This window comes from Hyaena hyaena, unplaced genomic scaffold (genome assembly GCF_003009895.1).
Source record: "Hyaena hyaena isolate Hyena2069 unplaced genomic scaffold, ASM300989v1 scaffold_635, whole genome shotgun sequence".
In the NCBI taxonomy this organism is placed as follows: domain Eukaryota; kingdom Metazoa; phylum Chordata; class Mammalia; order Carnivora; family Hyaenidae; genus Hyaena; species Hyaena hyaena.
The window spans coordinates 1,115,903-1,136,182 of NW_024081269.1; positions in this window are offsets into that span (position 1 = coordinate 1,115,903).

Here is a 20,280-nt window from a genome sequence, read left to right on the forward strand (position 1 = left end):
TACTCTCAACATTCTCCAGCAACTGTCTTGTGTACATAGGGAGGATGAGTTGTGAGTGTGAAGGAAAATCCTAGCAAGTTCAATCAGCCAGGAGGAGTTTAAAAGTGTATTTCAGGGAAGAAGTTGAGCAATGAACTTACACACTGGCTTCTGACAGAAAATTAGACCAATGTCTATGCTCTGAGTATAGTTACATTAAAATTCTTTGAACCAACAGCTATATGTCACTTAGCCTTGCTAGCCTTGGTCTTGGATCTAGTTCTGTCACTGGCTTATGTCTTGGATGAGACATTGAAACTTCTTGTTTTTCAGTCTTCCAATTAACTACATGATATGTGTCCATATCTTAGCTTTCTGTGGTATAGTACAATAAAATCAATCTTAAAAATTTTAAGTTCTCTTGATCTACAGGAAACATAATTTAATGAAAGGCAGTGTGTCAATGGGTGGTAAACACGTGACCTTAGATGGGTTGCCATCTCATTTCTCCTCTTTACTAACTGAGGGTGGTGGGTACTTGAAGGCATTGCTTATCTTCTCTGACTGTCAGTTTCTTCATCTGTTAAAAAATGGAGTTACTGATATAGTACTTACCTAGCAAGGCTCCTGTGAGGACTGAATGGGAGCCCAGGGTGGAGGCAACAGAAGTGCAAAGCAACTGAGAGAGTCAGGATGGCCTCTAAGGATGAGCCCAAGAGGAAAAGACCATCTTCAGGGTCATGAACCTCTCTGGGCTTGTCTAATGTTTTCTCCCCAAAGCCAGGATGTATTTTGTAACAGATTACTGGACCAAAGAGAGAGGAGTTACTTTCATTACTTTAGAACAACCCTACACATCACCACTTTGCTTGAGCTCTGGGGAGGGGTGGAACATAGAAGTGAAGTCTTCTGCTAGGAAGTAGGCAGGCAGGTCAGAAGGGGCCTTCAAAGGATCCCTGTAGAGGGCACAGAGAACAGGAGAATGAGGTTCCAGTGTAGATGAAGTCAGGGAACACATGTACCTATTACACAAAACCCCTTTCTGTCGAATCCAGCTGCTACCATGCACCCTTTCTGTCGAATCCAGCTGCTACCATGCACTTCAGTCTCCTCCATGACTAAAATATCTGCAGATATCTTCAAAATGGTTTCCCTGCCCTCAGACACTCTTCCTTCAATCAGATCAGTATGTTTGCACTCCTGGAAGGCTTCTTAGAGCTGAGGACTTCACACTTTTTGACCCTGACCTACAGTAAGAAGTCCATTAAAAATTTCTTTTAATGTTTATTTATTTTTGAGAGACAGCAACAGAGAATGAGCAGGGGAGGGGCAGAGAGAGAGGGAGACACAATCCAAAGTAGGCTCCAGGCTCTGAGCTGTCAGCACAGTGCCTGACACGAGGCCTGAACTCATGAGCCTTGAGATCATGACCTGAGCTGAAGTCAGATGCTTAACTGAGTGAGCCACCCAGGTGCCCCAAGAAGTACATTTTAGATAATAGCACAGTATAACATACATCTCCCTGCCATCTATCTATCTATCTATCTATCTATCTATCTATCTATCTATCTATCTAATCACCTACTTACTTACCTGTATATTACCTACCTAAAGTGAGACAGAAGTTTTATAAAACTGTATTTTAGTCAATGGAGATGCATTCTAATATTTTCTATTTGAATCTGTTCTATCTTTTCATTAAAAAAAAGATGCTAGTTAAAACCCACTTAGGGGCGCCTGGGTGGCTCAGTCGGTTAAGCGTCCGACTTTCGCTTGGGTCATGATCTCGCGGTTCGTGGGTTCGAGCCCTGCATCGGGCTCTGTGCTGACAGCCAGCTCGGAGCCTGGAGCCTGTTTCAGTCTGTGACTCCCTCTCTCTCTGACTCTCCCCTGCTCACGCTGTCTCTCTCTCTCTCTCCTAGAAATAAATAAAACATTAAAAAAAATAAATAAATAAAACCCACTTAAATAGATCCCATGACATACTCATACATAGTAACCCACAGTTTGAAGTATTCTGTTCTTAGAGCATTGCTCTGATTATGTTCTTAGTTTCTTACTAAATCTCTGATGTCCTTACTTTGCCTGCCATATGAAGTCCAGGCATCTAGTTCCCCCTCAGATCCGTTTCCCATTACCTCCGGCAGGAGACATTAGAGTGTAGTGGGGGCTTGGAGTCAGATGGGCCACAACTGAGGCTGGCACAGTGACACCAGTGCTGTGGCCTTGAACAAATACCTGGACCCTCACCTGTAAGGGAATGATGGTGTCTACCTCATCAGGCTGTCATGAGATCAGATGAGAATGAACATAGTAAATACTCGGTAAATGTTAGCAGTGTTGTTATTCTGTCCAGCATGTGCTCCAGTTTCTAACATATCCCATTATTGGCTGTTTTCCAGAAGCATTTGGTCTTCCATGACTCCTTCCCCGACCATACTGCCTTTTTTGGGAAATCTTATCAAGCTTTTATTATTCAGTTAAAATAAGACCAGCACTTTAGTCTGCCCTGACGAGTCAATGAGAAGTAGTTCACTACTCTCTTGAGTATCTGTAGTCCTATAAATACATCGTGGGACTTAATGTTGTTGTCTGTCATCATTCTTTCTTCTTTTTTTAATGTTTGTTTATTTTGAGAGAGAGACAGAGTGCGAGTGGGGGATGGGGAGAGAGAGAGAGGGAGACACAGAATCTGAAGCAGGCTCCAGGCCCTGAGCTGTCCGCACAGAGCCAGATGTGGGGCTTGAACCTATGAACCGTGAGATTGTGACCTAAGCCAAAGTTGAACACTTAACTGACTGAGCCACCCAGGCGCCCCTGTCATTATTATTCCTTACAGGGATGTGAGATCCATGAGGATGGGGAATGTGTTCATCCCATGTGTGCTTCCCCAGTGTACACCCCTTCAAAACACCTAGCACAGATAATATGGTGAACGATCATGTAGAATTGCCACTTGCTATAGGAGGCTGAGGTGAGTATGGCTCCAAGATTTCCAGTTAAAATAGAATGTCTGATACTGTGTACCTGAGGATGTCTTGCTTACCCTGTATTTTTAATTCCACTAGAAATAAAGTTAAAAATAGTCCTTGGTTGTTTGAACTTTTCATGTAGACACAAACTGCCCAGGAAAATGACCAGCTTGTGGCTGGTTTTATATCAATGATATCAATACTGTTGACACTGATTGTCATTCCCAGACCTGTCTTGTGTGCATGTGTATGTGTGTGCTCTAGTTCTTGTAACAATGCATGGTGGGGGAAATGAGTTAGCAAAACAACAGAATGGCACAGTTCTAGAATGAATTCTGGCTTAAGAACACAGGGTGGTGGTTATGGGTACCAGCTCTGGGCCTAAACCTCCTGAATTTAAACCCTATTTAAGGGATGCTTGGGTGGCTCAGTCCATTCAGCATCTGACTTTGGCTTAGGTCATGAACTCATGGTTTGTGGGTTTGAGCCCTGTGTTGGGCTATGTTCTGACAGACTGGAGCCTGGAGTGTGCTTTGGATTCTCTATCTCCTCTCTCTGCCCTTCCTTTACTTGTGTTCTCTCTCTCTCTCTCTCTCTTTCTCAAATATAAATAGGTAAACATTTAAAAAATAAGCCCTATATAATAGAATTCATATTTTAACTGGCTGTGTTATTTAACCTATTTAATTATCAGTGATTCTATTTCCTCTTCTATAAAAATGGGGACTAATGATATCACTTTCACTGTTAGGACTATTATGAGGATTCAGTGAATTAATACATGTGAAGCACTTAAACCGTATTTGGTCAGTGTCTACTAGTGGAACACTATGCATACCCTATGTCCTGGTAATTCCACTTCTAGGTATATATATGATACATATGGATACATGTATTTACCAAAAGACATGTAGTAGAATGTTCACAGTTGCAGGATTTATAATAGCCCCAGACTGGAAGCTACCAAATGCTCATCAACAGTGGAATGGATAAATAAATTGCTATATGTTTATGTAATAGAATATTATATGGCAATGAAAATGAATAAACCTTATGTACTTGCAAAAACATGAATGAATCTTGGGGCACCTGGGTGGCTCAGTCTGTTAAGAATCTGACTCTGGATTTCAGCTCACATCATGATCTCATGAGTAAGGAGTTTGAGCTCTGAGTCCGGCTCTGTGCTGACAGTGCAGATCCTGCTTGTGATTCTCTTTCTCTCCCTCTTTCTCTGCCCCTCCCTGGCTCGTGCTCTCTCTCTCTCTCTCTCTCAAAATAAATAAATGAACTTAAAAAAATTAAAAAACACGGGTGAATCTCACAAATGTAGTAGAATAAAAGAAACCAGATACAGGGTCACCTGGGTGGCTCAGTCGGTTAGGTGTCAGACTTCGGCTCGGGTCATGATCTCACAGTTCGTGGGTTTGAGCCCTGCTTTGGGCTCTGTGCTCACAGCCTGGAGCCTGCTTCAGATTCTGTGTCTCCCTCTCTCTGACTCTCCCCTGCTCACTCTCTCTCTCTCTCTCTCAGAAATAAGTAAAAAAACATTTAAGAAATTAAAAAAAAGAAGCCAGATACAAAAGGTAGATGCAGTTTGGATTTTGTTTATATAAAGATCAGAAATAGAAAACTAGAAAATAGGATAGTGACTGCCCTAGTTGGGGAGGATGACTACCTAATCTGCATCAGGAGGGTTTCTAGGGGTGCTGGAAATGTTGTGTTCCCTGTTGTGGTAACTGACTACGTGGATGTGCTCAGTTTGTGAAAATTCACCAACTTGTATATTTGTGATTTGTGTGCTTTTCTGTATGTACATTAATTTAAAAAATTTTAAAAAAGTATGTGGTGTTAAAAAGTGCTTAATGCATGTTAGATATTATTATTATTAGCCAGGAAGCCCAGGTTTTGAGTGCTGACTTTGTGGTTATGGAGAGGGCCCAATTTTTAATTTTTGTTTTTATTTTATTTTATTTTATTTTATTTTTCCTAAGTATAATTTATTTTAAGTTAGCTAACATACATACAGTGTGCTCTTGGTTTCGGGAGTAGATCCCCATGATTCATTGCTTATCTGTAACACCCAGTGCTCATCCTAACAAGTGCCTCCTCAATGCCCATCTCCTATCCCCTCCCCCACCTTCCACCACCCATTATATGAGTCTCTTATGGTTTGCTTCCCTCTCTGTTTAAAACTATTTTTTCCCCTTCTCTTCCCCCATGGTCTTCTGTTAAGTTTCTCAAATTCCACATATGAATGAAAACATATGATATCTGTCTTTCTCTGACTGACTTGTTTCACTCAGCATAAACCCTCCAGTTCAATCCACGTTGTTGCAAATGGCAAGATTTCATTCTTTCTCACTGCCAAGTAGTATTCCATTGTATATGTAAAGCACATCTTCTTTATCTGTTCATCAGTTGATGGACATTTGGAGATGGCCCAATGTTTTAATTCTTCCTTCTAAAATTCCTCCTTTTAAATTCTTTTAAATTATTCCCTTCTAAAACAATAAACAGAAATCATGATGCCTGTCTTGAGGAGATTTAGGTATTGAGAACTAGTGAGATGAGATTTCTAAACACTTTTTTAAAAAGTTTTATTTTTTTATTTTGAGAGAGAGAGAGAGATCAAGCACACATACAAGCAAGGGAGGGGTAGAGAGAGAGGGAGAGAGAGAGAGGAAGAGAGAGAGGAAGAGAGAGAGGAAGAGAGAGAATCTGCTCTAACAGTGCAGAGCCTGTCATGTGGGTCTGAAACCCATGAATGGAGAGATCATGACCTGAGCTGAAATCAAAAGTCAGACCCTTAATTGACTGAGCCACCAAGGTGCCCTGGTGAGATGAGAGTTTTAAAATGGAACCAGTCATTAACATCCATTAGCAGCCTTGGAGCCAATTTTTATTATAAAAGGAAAAGTCACATGAGTGCCTAGTAACATCTTACCCCTGGGGTAATATTATTAAGGGATTTTTGCTTATGGTTTGACAAAGGTAGTCCCCTCACCATAGAACTTGGTAAATAGAACTGGTCTTGAGTAGAAGTTGGTAATTTTGACAATGTTTTGTATGCCCATGTGATAGCCCCCAAAGAAATGGTACCTGGTGAGCTAGTAGAACTTCCTAGTTATTTCTCTGATCTGGCATTTGGGAGTATGATTGACATTTTATTTATTTTATTTTTTTAATGTTTATTTATTTTTGAGAGAGACAGAGACAGAGTGGGGGTGAAGCACAGAAAGAGGGAGACACAGAATCTTAAGCAGGCTGCAGGCTGTCAACACAGAGCCTGAAGCAGGGCTTGGATTCATATGAATCGTGAGATCATGACCTGAACTGAAGTTGGATGCTCAACCAACTGAGCCATGCAGGAGCCTCTGATTGACCTTTTAGAACTGAAAAAGATCTTAGGATGTTGGATCCTGTAGGGATGGAGGAATGGGAAAGGCCCCAAGGAAGGAGTTCTACACTTCCTGCTCTAAGGTCTTTGGGTCTCAAGCAATTCAGTAGAAGAGTAAAATAAATTAAACACTATTTGTATTCTGAGCTAGTAAAGGATATATCCTGGTTAATAATAATGGCTCTGGGGCTCCTGGGTGGCTCAGTGGGTTAAACATCCAACTTTGGCTCAGGTCATGATCTTGTGATCCATAAGTTTGAGCCCTATGTTGGGCTCTGTGCTTACAGCTCAGAGCCTGGAGCCTGCTTCGAGTTCTGTGTCTCCCTTTCTCTGCCTTTCCCTGCTCACTCTCTGTCTCTCTCAAAAATAAATAAACATTAAAAAATAATAATAGCTCTACTAAAAGCTATCATTTATTAGGCACTTACTGCATGTCCAGCATGGAGACTGATTTTTGTTCACCAAAATTTGTCCTCTCCTCCTTCCAAGACATGTGACTAGACTAACTTTCTCAACATCCTTTGAATTAGATGTGACGCTGTGACTAATTTCAGAGCAGCAACATTGTATAGTACTTCTGGTGTTACACCTCAGGGCAGTTGAAGGTTCTCCTCCAGTGCTCCCTTGCCTTGCTGCTGTTTGGACCCCATAGTTATCCAGGGAGCAGTTAGCAAGGTCCTAGGGATGACAGAGCAACATAAAGGAAAGAACCTGGGTCCCTGAAAGACTGTGGAGTTAGGCTTCCCTGCCACTCTGCACTGGAACTGTTATGAGAGGAAAAATAAATTTCTTTGATTTCTGAGCTTGCATTTCCCAGCATTAATGGGCACAAGAATCACTTGGGAATCTTGTTAAAATGCAAATCCTGATTCAGTAGGTCTTGAATGGGGGCTTGAGTGGGGCTGGAGAGTCTGCATTTCTAACGAGTGCCTAAGTGATATTAGCAATATTAATGATTTTGGTAGTCCATGTGTACTTTAAATCTTTCCCCCAGGAATTCGGATTTAATTCACTGGGGTGTTCAGAGACATATGGTACTAATCGCTTCCCACCCCCACCCTTCCCCAGGTGATTCTAATTTACAGACAGGATTAAAACCCACTGGATGGGAGGAATATTTTCTGAGGGTTCAGGAATCCTGTTCCTTTCCTGGTACCCTTCAGAGGAGGAGATTACTCCTTATGGCTCTTCTAAACAACCTTGTCATCCTATCTTTTTATTAACCACTTATGGGTAATGCTTCTGGTTACTTGTCTGCACTGCTGGAAGTACTTGTCTTTCTAAACTTCATTTCAGCCAGAAACTTTTCTTTTTCTTTTACATCTTCTTATTTGACATCTTGTTTTGGATGCTCAGCTTTGTCTTTGAACAAAATAATTCAAGATGTTGATGTACAGAGAAGCTGATTGTTGGCTCTTCCTAAAACGTGCCTTTAGGGACCACATATTGAGCACCGGGACTTAAGCCCTGCAGCAACAGTCTAACCTTGGATCTCAGTGCTGAGACAGACACTCTCCATTACTGAGATGGATGATGTAATAATTAAACTACTATTTTGTGCAATCAGTTTCACCTGAAGGTTCTAAAGCCCTAAGAACATCTGGTGGCAATTTGTAGTTAACACAACATTATTTTGCATTTATTAAGTGTTGATAATGCACTAGGTGTTGTTACAGAATACAATCCCTGTTCAGAGGTCAAGACAGAGGGCAAATATGTCCCATAAGAAAGGACATAAGGCTCATAATAGTTAAGGACTATTCCTAAAAACCCTCTATCTAGGTTAGTGGAAACTTTATAATTTTGGAAAAGGCTGCCATTTGTATAGATTTTCTGCAGTTTATAAAATGTTTTTACCTAGGTTATCTAATTTTAGGTAATATGTCTATTTCATAAAGGAGTGGGGGAGTGGAGGGGTGACCTGCAGTGACTGACTTGGGTGCCTGAACTAATTACTGGCAAGGAAGGATGGGATTATTATGATTGGCATAGACTATTCAGGATCCACTCTTGGAGCTGGGTGTGGAGTCCATTACCCTTGGGTCACCTGGAGCGGGGGAGATGAATGAACAAAGTCAGGGTACTGAAAGGAAATAAGCAGAGGGGAATGGTTGCTGGTAGCACTCAATAGGGTTCAGTCCAAGTATTTGGTGCCAGTTTACAGGGGAAAAACACCGGGGCTTACGGAAGTTGAGTGACCACCTGAGTTAGGTGGGGGGCAGAACAGAGACTTGTTATTACAAACTGTTGTCCCCCTCAATGGTGAAACCAACCCAAGGTACTCCTCAAAGCAGAGGTTTGTCTGAAGTGCTTCCTTCCCTCCTACTCTCTCAACCTGTTTCCCTTATAGTTTAGGGGGAAAAAGCATTTATTGGCATTGTTGTGTGGTCCCAGCCTATACAGTGATGCTCTCAGCTAAAAATGCCTGAGGCACTTGCCAAGCCCAGCTGGTATTACATGTAGGGAGCCCCTGCAGACATTTCTCCAGCCTGGGCCAATATTGTGGCTGTACTGGCCCTTGTGGTTTTTTATTATGATTGTGGTATGCCCTTCAGCAAAACCATCAGGGAATTTTGAGGATCAGGGTTTATTACTCATGAGTCCTGAAGGATACACGGCACACCCAAAGACCACACTGTGAAGTTAAAAGCAAGGGAGTAAGGTGGGGGTGGAGTGGGGAGGGGAGAGGAAATGAACCTGGGATTTTGCTTTTGTTAGGGTCTGAGGATAGGATGTCCAAGGTGTGCAATTTCACTCTTTATTGGCTAATTTAGAGCATAGCAGCAGGAATTAGGGTGTGGGAAGGGAGAAGGAGGGTCACTTAGGTGGTCAGTTACTTGGGTTACCCAGGGCTTTCTGAAAGAGCAAACTTCATGTGGGGGCAGTCTAATTCCTTATCTGGCTGTTTTTCTGGTACCTTTGTCACCCAGATGACAATATTTTTATTTAAGATGGGTGTTTCTCAAAATGGATGCCTTGGCAATCAAAAACTTAATGTTAGGCACTCACAGTACAGCATGAAGATACCACTATCCACACTGTCATGAACCCTAGAACTTTGGGCACATTATTTTGATTCTTTGGGTTTTCATTCTTCAAGGAGGGCACTAGAACTATTGTAGCATTTGCTGAGGATTCCAGTTTTCATATATTTTACAATTCTTTCCTCCCTCGTCCCCCATTTCCCCTGAAGCCTCTACTTATCAGTGGTTTCAACATTTTTTGGTAAATACAAATGGTCAGGTGTGTATTTTATAACTAGTGCATGTGCGCACACACACACAAACATCCCTGAGTTAAAAGCTTCATTGAACAGTATTTATTCTTAGTATAGAATGTAGTTCACTCTTCTAGTATAGTCTACTGTAGTTTATTTTATATCTTATCCTAACTTAATCTATTTTATTCCACTTTATCTTATTTTTTTTTAATTCTGGCAAAAAATGGACTACATTGATTTCATGACCCTTCCATGGATCTCAAGCTGTAATAAATCTTTCAGGGTCAACCTTTGACTCTTTGGGCCTTAGACTTGGCAATTCTGTACTCTCTGTCTCCCTATCTAGTACCTGACACTTGACACCAAATTTCTCAGTCTTTCATTATATTTCCTTGCCATTATTTCTCCTGCTTTGCCCTGTGACAGTTTGTTAGTTAGATTCACTGGCATTTAGCACACCAGTGTGCTAACAATCTTTATTTTGCCTAACTCTCTCTGGCTCAAACTATTATGGAAGCCACTGGTTAGATCTGGTTGAGTCCTCACAGGGCATTTAGTTACAGTGGATCTCTCTTGATTTCTGATACCTGTAAGTCATAAATGAGACAGAGAAACTTCTTTTTTAGAAGTGATAAAAGACTAGATTACAGAATTCAAAAAAAGAAGTGAACCTCTTCTTTCCTCAGAATTCTGTAAAATCAGCTCCTCTCTTCTTCTTCTACTTCTCCTCACTCCATATCCTCCATCTTTTCCTTCTTCAGAGTGAGATGGTCAAGTCTAAGACTTAGTAATGGTTTATCCCACCTAAATATTGAACCTCATTGCCATGGAAGTTTGATATTTCGTTTGCCTGTAGAACTGTATCTCTGCCTAGAATTCCTGCAGAAATGCTGGATTCGTGTAGGTTCACCAGCAACTTTCACCCCCAGAAATCAAGTCCAGTTTAGCTATTCGTAAGTACATAAATCATTTTAGGGAGGGTGAAAGTTCATCTGGCCCAATATTTCTCCTCTGTTTTTGGTTTATCTTAATCCCGTTTTGCTATTTTTTCACCACGCCCTCAATCTTCTCTGTCTCCAAAAGAAGCATAACCGCCCCTCCTCAACTTTTACAAACTCTGTTAGAGCCACTTTCTTCAATAACTTATTCCATATGTTGCATCCACAAGCTCCGTCAGGATCCCCCTCCCCCCTCTGCTTCCTTATTTTGGTATGGCATCCCTCAGTGTTTGAATCATTACAAAGAAGAGGAAAAAATACTCTCCAGCCCCACAACAACAGGACCTTTCTCTTTGGTGTGTTCAGTCATTTCAAAGGTTTTGTGGAAATTTTTCTTTTTTTAAATTTAAATGTTTATTATTTATTTATTTTGAGATAGAGACAGTGTGAGGGAGAGTCAGCGTTCACATGGGGGAGGGGCAGAGAGAGTCTCCTCCCTCAGCGAGGAGCCTGATGTAGGGCTCCATGAAGGGCTTGATCTCATTACCAGGAAATCACCACCTGAGTAGTGATTTCAAGAGTCTGATGCTTAACTGACCAAGCCACCCAGGCACCTTCACTGTCCTCCTTCTTCCCTTAAAAGCCCCATGTAGCTTGGGTGTTGCTGCTCCCTGCTCAGGACACTGTGCTTCCTAGGATAAAGGACAGAATAGGCCTCCATCTTCCTTACAGGGGTCCAATAAGAACTCTGAGCAGACACAGGACACCTCTCTGGTTTTCCAGTCAGTTCCTTTTGTGAACATACTTTCAGATTTTAGCTGTTTTGCAATGCAGCTGGGTATAGGACTGATGATGTTTTAAAATAGATTTTTTTTCTTTTTCTAAATAGCTACACTTATCTCTATTTTGGTTCTTTTTCTGATCTGTGCCCAAATTTAACTGTTCCAGGAGAGACATACTCTGTTGTTGTCTCGGCTCCCAGAATATTCCATTTTTCTCTAGTAATAATCACTTTTCCCTTTCAGGTGGATATAGTGTTTCCTTGTGATGAGATCTTTTATGTGCACAACAGGCTTAATTACCCTTTACCTCCTTCCAAATCTCTAGGAAACAGGAGAGGGGCCTTTGCCTGCCCTGCCCTGGGCTGGGGCTGCATGTGTGCCAGGAGCTGCAAGCAGTTCACGGGCACTGGCGGGGCTGCAGGCAGTGAGGTGCACTTCATTATCACTGATTTGTAAGCCTGACTTTTCTCCTCCTCTGCCAGGAACTACTTCAGAGTCTTTGCCCTGCCTCACAGGCATGGTACCCTGTGGATGTGGTCAGCCTGTAGACGCTGTGCCAAGGCTTATGAAAGGGAGAGTGATGCGTGGTGAGTATTTTTTCACAATACCAAATTCTTCCTTCCTTTCTCCCTCAGTCTTTTACTTTTTAATTTTTAAATGTTTATTTATTTATTTTGGGAGAAGGAGTATGAAAACTCGTGAGCAGGGGAGGGGCAGAGAGAGGAGAGAGAGTATCCGAAGCAGGATCTACACTGTTAGCGCAGAGCCTGACTCTGATCTCCAACCCACGAACTGTGAGATCATGACCCGAGCCTGAGCTGAAATCAAGAGCTGAATGTCCAACCCACCAGCCACCCATGTGCCCCGCCCCTTTCCAGTCTTCTACAGATTTCATTGGGTTTGCGCCACAAGTCCAAATGACTGACTCTTTGCAGACACTGCCCTTATATGTACTGATCCTCATTGTTGGAGGCACTTTAAAGGCAAAGGGGACTTGAGAGATTGCTTTGTTTCTCATTTGACTCCATAGTGCATTAAGGGAGTTCTTTTGTTTAACCCCCTAATATAGTATTTAAGTAAATAAACTCTGACACCATACTGCCTAGATAAAATATCCCAGCTCTACTATTTACTCATTGTGGATCTTGGGGAAGTTACTTCATTTTTCTCTACTTCAATTTTCTCATCTGTAAGATGAAACTAATTACACTACTCTCCTGAGAAATAAAGGAGTTAATGTATGAAAGTGCTTAGAAGAGTGCCTGGCACATAGTAAGCACCCAGCATATCTTGGCTGTTGTTATTTGGCACTTCCGAGTTCTATCTAACTCCATTCTCCAACCCACACCACCTACCCCTGACACATTTACGAATGGACAGTTAGGAGAGTTCTGTTAGGTCACAGTGGTCCCTGGAAATGTGTTCTTTTTTCCATCTCTGGTTTTATTTTGCTAACTTCTGAGCTTCTAGACTTGTGCATAGTATGGACATAGGATTTTTGCATTTGTGACTCCCAGTAGAAAAAACCAAAGAAGTTTTCAGCCAGTTCTGTCTCTCCAGGAAGGCAGCTATATCACTTCCCCAGTTGACTTAAGGGAATCAGTTCCCTCCAGGTGTCTCTGCATAATTACCCTTATTACCTGCTCTGATTCAGCTTTTACTTTGGTATTGATTAATTATGCTGTGACTGGTATGTCTTTTGTTTATGCAACTTAGCCAGGATCATGTTTTGGGGCGGTAATGATAAGCAGCTGCTATAGCTTGACTCTCTAAGCTCTTTCCATATCTAATTTTTAGTTTGTGTTGGTAATTTATGAAATAGTGTAATCACTTTTTAACCCTTGTGTATTTCCCTGGGTGAGCTGCCATTTTAATTTTGTTGGCAAGTGAGCCATAGGTAAAGTCTGTGATTATCGCAAAACATGTTGAATACTTTTGACTGAATTGAACACAAAGTTAACTGACTCTTCTACTAAATTGGCAAGTTAATTGAATGAATTAATTGATTTATTAATTTCTCCAGTCAACTTTCTTGAGTAGTTGATTTGTTATCATATAGATAGAACCTGCAACAGTTTTGCTTCCCCTAGCTTCATGTAAACAGAAGTATTGATTTGCTGTAGTTTCTCAAGCAGTATTTCTCAAAACCCTGCTTTAGGGGATATTTTCAGACATGATTACATGGATTGTCTTTGGAACTCTTCTTACTCCATGTGTGAATCAGTTCATCAGAGTAACAGATATGTCTGAACCACCAGGCAATTTCTTGGACTTGAATCACTGCCCTTGAAGGGCAAAACTTAGGATTAGTGTGTGTCCTTTCTTTATCACCAAGCAGACCAACTACCAATTCTACAGGGACTTGGGGGCAAGGGAAGTCTCTGAAGATGGCTTATTTCTCAGCTTGGGTCGCCTATTGTGTCATTGTGGATAAGTCAGTTCTTATGGTTACAGGGTCCACCTTCTAGCTTTATAGGCTTCAACATTTATTAATTTCCAGGCAGTGATAATAACTACGCCATAACCCTTACTATGTAGGCACAGCTCTAGGTACTTTAGATGTGTTTCTCCTTTTAATGCTTTCAACAGCCCTATGAGGTAAGTTCTATTGTTATACCCACTTTACAGATGAGGAAACAAAAAGTGCCTCAGAGAGTAGGTTCTGTCTGAGGCCCCATAGCAAGTAAATGGTAAAATCCAGGGTCTCAGAGCTAGTGAGGGTACTGCTAGGATTTAAACTCAAACAATCTGGCTCTGGAGTCAAGTCATACATACTATACCGAGGGGACTGATTTAACTCCTGCTGAAACCAGAATGGAAGTTGATTTATTTGCAACAGGAGATGTAATAACTGGGATAACAAGTGGTTATTTTCTCTGGTCCCTTCCTTCCAGTGAGAAAATCTGCTTGAAAGTTCAAGTCATAATCAATTGTTGCTAGATGAGTATAAAATCAGAACAAAGACATTAAAAAAATGAGTTGGATTGGATGGATAGGGAACCAGGGACCATCGGTGGTCCCTCTGGACTCTAGTTCACGTGGCCTCTGTCTTCTTTTTCAGAGGCATATCCGTGTTTGGAGCTAAGAGGTGATGTCTGGGTCTTACTCCACAAAGTCTTAGGTCAGTGCCAAGAGTCTGGGGCACTGTTACCTGCTCCACCCTGGGAAACGAGCAGAGAGGGAGCCAAGGTGAGAAGCCAAGAGAACTGAGAACCATGTGTGATGTGTGAGAAGGCTCCAGGCAGGCTATGTGGAGGCATTCTGGAAGAATTTCCTGAGGCCGAGTCCAGTGTTTGCCATGGCTTTTTATGTGTGCCTCTGGTGTGGGCATCCTGGGAAGAGTTAAAAGAGCTGCCAAGGAGGAGGCTTGATTTCTAGGACTCTGAGGAAACTGCATGGATTAACCTTCCTCCTTCTAGGGATGTGCTTAGAACTCTGATGAGAGTCCCAGAATCAGACTGTTTTCTATCTTGGGTGGATCAGACTCACAAAAACACTCTTATTCTCAAATCCCTTTTGGAAAAACTTTATTTTGAAATAATTATAGATTCATAGGAGGTTGTGAAAATAGTACCAAGAGGTTCCTTCACTCTGTTTTCCCAATGGTAACATCTTACCTAACTAGAGTACAGTATCAACCAGGAAGGCAACACTGGTACAATCTACAGAACTTTTTCAAACTTGGCCTGTTTTACATGCACTTAATTGTGTGTGAATTGTTCTTTTCAGTTTTATCACATGTGTAGCTTTGTATAAACACCATAATCAAGATACAGAACTCTTCTGTTACGGCAAAGACCCCCAAATTCCTTTTAAAGAGGAAGAATCCACTCCTGAAATCAGTAGTTCATGTGGCTATAATACAACTGAAAGGCTAGAGTTTCCTTTATATCTTTTACATTTCATTAATGTTTTTGTGTGAATATATCCTGTTCACCTCTAAGGACCTAAACTCACTTGGATCTTTTTGACTGGATTGGGAAATTGAGTCTCATTATCATCATACTCTTAGGCAAGCCACTTAAGGAAGCAGAAGTTTGGACTGTCTTTACCACTCTTCCCAGCAGCACTTAGGACAGGACAGAATGCACAGGAGGCACCCAATAAACATTTCTGAAATGAATTGATTCATTCTGTCTTGATTCTTAGTGAGGGGGCTCACTAACTATATGAGGGGTCTCAACCTCATATAGTTCTGTCCCAACACCTTGGTTGACTTTGTTTTGGGTCTGATTCAATCCTACAACTTTTACTGCATGCTATTGTAATGGATTCTTGTCTCTAATTGACTGCTATGCACTTTAAAAAAAATTTAATAGAATTTTTATAAAATTAAAGAGGGGCGCCTGGGTGGCTTGGTTAAGCGTCCGACTTTTGCTTAGGTCATGATCTCGCAGTTCGTGGGTTGGAGCCCCGTGTCGGGCTCTGTGCTGACTGCCAGCTCAGAGCCTGGAGCCTAGTTCAGAGTCTGTGTCTCCCTCTCTCTCTGACCCTCCCCTGCTCACGTGGTCTCTCTCTCTCTCTCTCCTAGAAATAAAGAAAAATATAAAAAAATAAAATTAAAGAAAATTTATTAAAAATTATTTTTTATTTATTTTTTCAATTCTTTTTTAATTTCTTTATTTTATTTTGAGAGACAGAGAGTGAGCAGGAGAGAGGCAGAGAGCGAGGGAGACACAGAATTTGAAGCAGGCTCCAGGCTCCGAACTGTCAGCACAGAGCCCAATGCGGGGCTCAAACTCACAGAACACGAGATCATGACTGAGCTGAAGTCAGATGCTTAACCAACTGAGCCACCCAGGTGCCCCCAAAATCAAAGAAATTTTAAACAAATTGCTGTTAAAAGTTGTTAAGTTTAGAGTAAATGTGTTTGACAAATATAAATGGGCACTGCTTATGTGCCTGCCCCCCTCCCTCCTCACCTGCCTGCTAGATGTTTCTTCTCACAGCTCTTTATTTTATTGAGCTAAAACATCTACCAATTCAATGACATTCATGCTACCCTCTCCCTCAATATAAGTTCTAATGAAACATCTCATTAGCAGAGAAGTGGAACAAATTACATTTTTTTTTGTGTTCCAATGGTTTGAGTTTAATGATACCTGCTCTTGTTAAGGTGATGCATGCCCAGTCACTGGACAAATGGATCAGAACTTGTTTTCATGACTGGACTAGGGTTATTTCACAGTTATTGAATGTCCCAAGTTGAGTGACTGCTGATTGCAAAGGGAAACCTTTAAGGTGGAAGGTAGAATGAGGAGGGGTGGAAAGCCAGAATGGAAAATCACTAATAGAACGGGAAAGATATTCTTTAATTACTGAGATATATACCTTACTTCTCTCACTGTTATTGAAAATCCAGGCAATTTGTTCATGTGTCAACAAAGTGCAGGGCTCAGATATTCAAATGGACATTGGTTACACCAAGCTAGCTATTCTTTCCAGTGTTCTCAGTTTGGACAGAGGCTTTTTTTTTTCTTTCTTTCATAGTTTATTGTCAAGTTGGTTTCCATATAACACCCAGTGCTCATCCCAACAAGTGCCCTCTTCCATGCCCATCACTCCTCTTCCCCTCTCCCCCACCCCCATCAGCCCTCAGTTTGTTCTTAGCATTCAAGAGTCTCTCATGGTTTGCCTCCCTTCCTCTCCCTAACTATTTTTTCCCCTTCTCCTCCCCCATGGCCCTCTGTTAAGTTTTTCCTGATCCACTTATAAGTGAAAACATATAGTATCTGTCTTTCTCTGCCTGACTTATTTCGCTCAGCATAACACCCTCAAGGTCCATCCATGTTGCTACAAATGGCCACATTTCATTCTTTCTCATTGCCATGTAGTATTCCATTGTATAGATAAACCACATTTTCTTGATTCATACATCAGTTGATGGACATTTAGGCTCTTTCCATGATTTGGCTATTGTTGAAAGTGCTGCTATGAACATTGGGGTACATGTGCCCTTATGCATACAGGGTATTCCTGTATTCCTTGGGTAAATTCCTAGCAGTGCTATTGCTGGGTCATAGGGGAGTTCTATAGTTTTCCACTCTTTTCCAGAGGGGCTGCACCAGTTTACATTCCCACCAACAGTGTAGAGGGTGCTCCTTTCTCCACATCCTCACCAGCATCTATAATCTCCTAATTTGTTCATTTTAGCCACTCTGACTGGTGTGAGGTGGTATCTCAGTGTGGTTTTGATTTGTATTTCCCTGATGATGAGTGACACTGAGCATTGTTTCATGTGTCTGTTGGCTATCTGGATGTCGGACAGAGGCTTTTTTTCCTGCTCTGATTTTGAGATCTGGGTGAAATTCTCTATGCTTAGTATATTAGTTCCCTTTGTTTCTTCCTCTGACACTGCTTTCCTCTAATGTCCAGACTCTTGAAACTGTATGTCTTAATGGCATCCTGACTTCAGAAACCACCTCTCCCTGCTTTCATACCCACAGGTACTGCCCCTTATTTCCAGCTTAACCGTAAAAAAAACCCCAACTTTAATCAAGAGCCTGTGGCTGCCCTTTGGACCAAGTCAAGTCAAAACTCCTGTCATTCACAGCTCCCTTCCTTAACCTGGCTCCCTACTCTATGTCTCTGAGGTCTGTATGCTCCTTTGATGGTCCTCTTCACACAACATCTCTCTCCTATTAGTACACACAACAAGGTGATGCACAATAGGTAGGAAATTAATGATATTAACTTCCTAGAACTACTATAACAAATCACCCAAACTTGGTGGCTTCAAACAGTACAGATTTATTCTTTCACAGTTGTGGAGGCCACATGTCCAAAATCAAGGTATCTGAAGGGCTATGTTCCCTCTGAAGACCCTAGGGAAGATTCCTTCATTCCCTCTTTCAGTTTCTGATGGCTACATGTGTTTCTTGGCTTGTGACTGTTTTGCTCCGATCTCTGCCTCCATATTTATATGGCCTTCTCTTTTCTCTGACTCCCCTGAGTGTCTCTGATAAGGACATTTGTCATTAAATTTAGAGCCCACCCAGATAATTCATGATGATCTCATCTGGAGATCCTTATAAATTAAATATATCTGCAAAGACCCTTTTTTCATATAAGGTCACATGAACATGTTCTAGGGGCTAGGATGGGGACATCTCTTTTTGGACATTGCTATTCAATGGGTATAATAATTAAACTCGAAGAGCATTGCTTCTGAAGTATCAACCAGTGCAATTAAAATATTAGTAACAATTTGCACAAAAATATAAAAGATGCTTATTAAACTTGTGGTTAGGATGAAGCTGAGTTGGGCAGTTATACACTTGAAAACAGAAGGAAGAGACTTTTATAGGTTATAAGAATGAATTAACAAACCAGACTTTTACTTTGTACCTTTCTCTGTGATATTACTTCTTATGTGGTTCTGCTGACCCATTTTGCCTGGAAGTTCCTTGACTGTGTGTCTCGTTCCTAGCACACTTGTGAAAAAAATGAATAAAGGAAGAAATGTGAAGTCTCAAATTGGGTTCAATTAATGAACCATAAGGCATGGGCTAGGGGGAAATCCAGCTTTTTAGGAATTTACATAGAGAATTATTCAGTAGACCTGAAGCTCAAAATAACAAAATAATGTGACATGGCTGTTAAAAAATGTCGCACAATCTTAGGGTGCATTATTTGAAGTCCAGAGTCCAGCTCATGGAGGTAATATTTATAATTTACAGAGGCTAGAAGACATTTGAAAAGTCTCCAAACAACACATGGTAAGGACCATTTAAGTTTTTTATAAGCTGATAGCCCTTTTTAGAGAAAGTGAAGATTCTTATTGCCTTCTTATTGGGATTTCTGAGCACCTAGGGAAGGCAATGATGAAAGTTGAAGGAGGCAGAGCTAATCCCTTGTCACACAACTCCTATTTTCATCAGTGCTCAGAGAATGATATATTGATCTGCTGTCTGCTCCAGTTGAGTATGAAAGGGAAGGTGCTAGCTATGGGCTCTGTTGCTAAGTTGAACATTCTCAGTGGTTGCAGTGGTCAGTTTTATGTGTTTTATGTGTCAATCTTGTAGCTTGGTGTTTCTATGAAGGTGTTTTGTGGATATGATTAAACTGTTGATTAAAGTCAACATGTCAGTTGACTTTAAGAGATTATCCCAGATAATCTGAGCAGGCCTGATTTAACCCTTTGAAATGTCTTTAAAAGGCAAGGCCAAGGCTTTCCTGAGAGAGGAGATTTTTTCTAGGATAGCATCTTCAGCTGTGTAGTCTTCTCTTCCTGATGGCCTGTGCTATGGATTTAGGACTTGCCTAAGCAGCCCCACAATCTTGGAAGCCAGTTCCTTACAATAAATCTCTTAATAATATCTCTTTTTTTTTTTTTTTACCAGTTTTGTTTTTCTGGTTGAAACTGATACAGTGATTTCCAGGATCCCTGGTAAAGAGCTAAGCGTCTGGAGGGGAACTGGGAGGCAGTAGAGTGTTTATCAGTGAGTGTTTCTTAAACTTCAAAGCGGTATGACTCATCTGGGGGGGGATCTTGTGAGTCAACAGGCCTGAGTGGACCCAGGTGATGTTGCTGCCTGCAGATTGCGCTTTAATTGGTAAGGATGTATCTGTAGTTCTCAACTCAGGCTACATGTTAGAATCATCTTGAAGGGCTTTTGAAAAATACTGATGCCTATAATGATTATGATTTGATTGGCCTGTATTAAATGCAGACAACAGTATAGAAGCAAGCGTATAGGTGCATGGTTCTCAAAGTGCAGTTTCTAGACATCAACATCACTTGGGAACTGGTTAGAAATGCAAATGGTCAGACCTTGGGCTAAACCTGCCGAATCTGAAATGCTGGGATTTGGTCCCAGGAATCTCGTGATTCCTTGCAGGTGATTCTGATGCCCACTAATGTTTGAGAACCACTGGCGCAGGTGATAAGAATCTGGGTTATATAGTCAGGTTTCCTTCTTGGGGCAAGCAGTTTAAGCTCACTGTACTTGTTTTTCACGTCTGTAAAACAGGCTCTTCTGTGCTGCTGGAG